The sequence below is a fragment of the Merops nubicus genome, unplaced genomic scaffold (assembly GCF_000691845.1).
Source record: "Merops nubicus isolate BGI_N331 unplaced genomic scaffold, ASM69184v1 scaffold40560, whole genome shotgun sequence".
NCBI classification, from domain to species: Eukaryota; Metazoa; Chordata; class Aves; order Coraciiformes; family Meropidae; genus Merops; species Merops nubicus.
The window spans coordinates 5,223-9,325 of NW_008584278.1; positions in this window are offsets into that span (position 1 = coordinate 5,223).

A 4,103-nucleotide genomic window follows, 5' to 3' on the forward strand; every position below is an offset into this window, starting at 1 on the left:
AGGAGAGGAGAGGAGAGGAGAGGAGTTGGGTCTTGAACGAGCCCTGGGCACGTTGGTCGAGGGTGATGGGGCAGCAGTGGAGCACCCCATCTGACTCTGAAGGTAGCTAAGGGGTAAACTAGAGCCCTCCAGAGTGGCCTGCCAAAGTCCTCCTCGAGAGGATGCCATCCCAAAGCTGGGGCAGGGTGTTTTGTTAGGAGCTGCTCGGTCAAGGCAGCAGCTGCCAAAGTGGCAGTCAAAGAAACCAAAGAACACAATCATGAAATGACATTTCCTCCTGGAAACCAAGCCCACGCAGAGATAAAAGTCTGAGTGAGATCATTTATCTTTGGAGATGGTTTTTCCCCCCTGACCAAGCCCTTGGACTAGGAACCACTGTCAACCCTCACACCTTGGTGCCCCACCTCGTCCCATATTCGCATCCTAAACTCCACCAAGCTGATGGATCTGTGGCTGCCCGGCCACCCCTCACCTTCCATCAGAGGCCTGCTGTGACATGGGTGATCCCTGGGTGAGGAGCGTTGTGTTGGCAGCAGCACGGCCGGCCCATGGACCACTCTGTGTCCTCCCGGCCACCTCAGAGCATCCACTGGGGCTCCTCAGCCCTTATACATGTTTCTGATGGAAGAAGAGGAGAAGCATCAGGAGCAGCATGGGAGGGAGCCCATGTTGAGTTAACACAGTGCTGACTGTGGTTGAGCCAAGGGCCCACTTGGCAGCTTTTGGCTAGGACCAGTGTCACTGAATCACAGTCTGGGCTGGAAGGGACCTCCAGAGGTCATCTAGGCCAACCCCCTGCCATAAGCTGGGACCCCTGCAACTAGATCAAGCTACTCAGAGCTTCATCCAGCCTGATCTTGAATGTCCCCAGGGATGGGGCCTCCACCACCTCTCTGGGCAACCCATTCCAGTGGTCTGTCACCCTCAGACTGAAGAACTTTTTCCTAATGTCCAACCTAAATCTGCCCTTTTCTAGCTTAAAGCCATTCCCCCTCATCCTGTCACTGCAAACCCTTGTCCTTCATGTGATGGACCTGTCAGGGGCACAGCCAGGACCATCCCACTGCAGCATCTTTGCCCAGACCTCACGTGCCACAAACTTGGTGCCTTCCCCACCACCGCTCGTGCCGGAGCCTCTCTCGGGTGGCGAGATTGCATCAGTTACCCTGACAATGTCCCCGTGCCCTCCACAGGTCACCCGGCCAGCCCCTGAGTGCCACCACGGTCACCAGAGGCTCGGGCACCTCCCTCCCCTTGTCGTGGAGGAGGTGGTGGGGCAGGAGGCAGCAGGACGTGGGGCCCCTTTCGGTTTCGCTCCAGCCCAAGCCTGGGGCAGGGCTCGCCCAGCGTGGCCCACACCACATCCTGCTGCAGAGCTCTGCAGATGCTCCACTCTCAGCAGCTGGTGAGCCATGGTAGGAGCTCCTACCTGCCCCCCCTGGCTGCTGCCGAGGCTGTAGGGGTTTATTTTTAACAAGTGCATCCGCTCACCGGGTCCAGGTGGTTTTATTGGGCAGAGGTGGAGATGGAAACGCCTCCAGACCTGAGGGCACCCCCAGCTTCACCTCTGCTAGCAGATGGCACCGTGCTGTGGCCTCTCCACCAGCCCCAGGGTCGGCTCCAGGAGCTGGCTGGGTCCGGGTGGGACCTTCTTCTGGCCTACAAGATGCTCTAGATCCATGCAGCCACCCCCAGGTGTGCTGGTCAGAGGCACTGCAAGGGGGTCCCATTGCCCAGACCCACTCCTGACAGTGATGTGGGCACCAGGGGGGCTTCAGGGCAGCTCACCAACAGGCATGGGTAACTCTTGCTTTCTTTGGGCAAACCCAACCCCTCCCAGGGGGAAGCACAGATGTCATTTGACCATGGAAGCTTGGTCCATGGTGCAAGGTTAAGGTGCTTTGAACATCTCCTCTGCAGACTCTTCTGTTCATTCTCAAATCCCAGGGTCAGTTCTGGGCCCCTCACTCCCAGAAGGACCTTGAGGGGCTGGAGCGTGGCCAGAGAAGGGCAACGAAGCTGCTGGGGAAGGGTCTAGAGCCCAAGTGGGGGGAGGAGCAGCTGAGGGAGCTGGGGGCGCTGAGCCTGGAGCAAAGGAGGCTCAGGGGAGACCTTCTGGCTCTGCACAGCTCCTGACAGGAGCCTGGAGCCAGGGGGGGGTCGGGCTCTGCTCCCAAGGAACAAGGGACAGGACAAGAGGAAACAGCCTCAAGCTGCCCCAGGGGAGGTTTCAGTTGTCCCTGAGGAACAATTTCTTGCCCTGGAGGGTTGCCCAGGGCTGTGCCAGGCTGCCCAGGGCAGTGGTGGAGTCCCCACCCCTGGAGGGGTTTCCAAGCCCTGGAGATGTGGTGTGAGGGAAACAGGACCTGGCAGTGCTGGGGAAGGGTTGGACTGGATGATCTGTAAGCTCTCTTCCAAGCAGAATGATTCTGTGATTCTCTTGCTGACAGATCCATGCTGAAGTTTGTTCCTCCCAGCAGAGGATGTGAGATCTCAGCCTCCAGCAGCAGCCCTGCTGTGCAGATGACCCCAGGCTGTGGGGGGAGGACCAGGCACAGCCTCCCCCAGAGCTGAGACCCCACTGCCTGGACCTCTCCTGGAGACCCCTGTGCAGCAACAGAGCAGGGTAGAGTCTGAGAGGCACAAGCCCATCTCCAGCTGCCCAGGTGGCTTCACACGTGGCTTGGACAAGCCCTCGTGGGGGGTGAGGGGCTGCTGTAGCTGGGTCTGAACCCACAATCTTTCCCTCCAGGAGGGAAACCCGGGTCCTTCGACTCTTCCTTGGCTGCCCTGCTCTGTTTCAGAGGTTTCAGAGGTGGCAGAGGTCCACGCTCCCCCCAGCAGTGATGGTGGCCCCACAGCAGGGCCCTTTTCTCCATACAGGCAGCAGAAGGGCTGTGGCAGCAGCTCCCATTGCCCTTCCCCCCCAGACAATTGAGACACCACAAATTCAAGGAGCTTGGTGAGCAATTCACAGCGACATTTTCACCCTTTGATGTCTTCTTGTCTCCAACTGGGCTGGAAAGTTCAGCCACATCTTTGCACACAGCAGTCCCCAGGTCTCTCATCTTTGCTGTGCAACCAAGAACCCAGGCAGGAGGAGAGGGGGTTTGCTGCTGGCAGTGGTGTTCCCCACAGCCCTTCCTCTGCAACGTGGCCAGACAAAGCCCTTTGGTGGGGGAAGCCTGCTCTGACACCAGAGGTTCACTGAGGGTGTCCTCAAGTGCTACTTCAAAACGTGATCCTGCTGCTGGAGGCCAGCAGAGGTGCAGCAGCTCGTGCAAAGGCACCTGGCCAGGAGGACAGAGCAGCAGAAGAAATAACACAGTGGCTATGATTTTTTTTTCTGCTTCCAGTAGAAAAGTTTCAGGTGCAGCTCCAGGTCCACCCAGCAGTGCTGGAGGCTGCACAGGAAGGTGAAGGGTGTTCTCTCCTCTCACATGAGCTCTCTGAAGGGTAGAGGCCACTCAAAGCCAACCTGTAACCCCTCCAGAGATCCAACGTGCTCCAGCCCATCCTGAGGCTGCTGGGATGAGTTGTCCTCTGGAAGTGGAAGTTTAACATCTTCACTGGTGACACAGACAGTGGCATCGAGTCACCCTCAGCAGGTTTGCTGGTGATACTGAGCTGGGGGGTGCAGTGGACATCCCAGGGGGACAGGAGGCCATCCAGAGGGACCTGGACAGGCTGGAGAGGTGGCTCAGGGGAACCTCATGAGGTTCAACAAGACCAAGTGCAGTGTCCTTCACCTGGGGAGGGGCAACCAATGTTACCAATACAGGCTGGGAGAGGACATGCTAGAGAGCAGTGCTTTGGAAAGACTTGAGGGTCTTCTAGCAGCTTCAGTCCAACATCCCACCATCCCCATCTCCCACCGTGTCTCTTAGCAGAAGGTCCTTGCTCAAAGCCTGTCAGTGCCTGGGAGCCACAACCACCATCCTGGAAGGTCCCTGTGATTTTCATCACCATGTGTCTTGCTCCAAGATCCAAGCTTCCTGGTATCAACACCAGAAAACAGGGACCTAGATGCAGCTGCTTCTGCTCATCTCTGGCTCTAATTCCATACATGGAACCTCTGGTCATCCCCACCCAGGGGCTCGTGG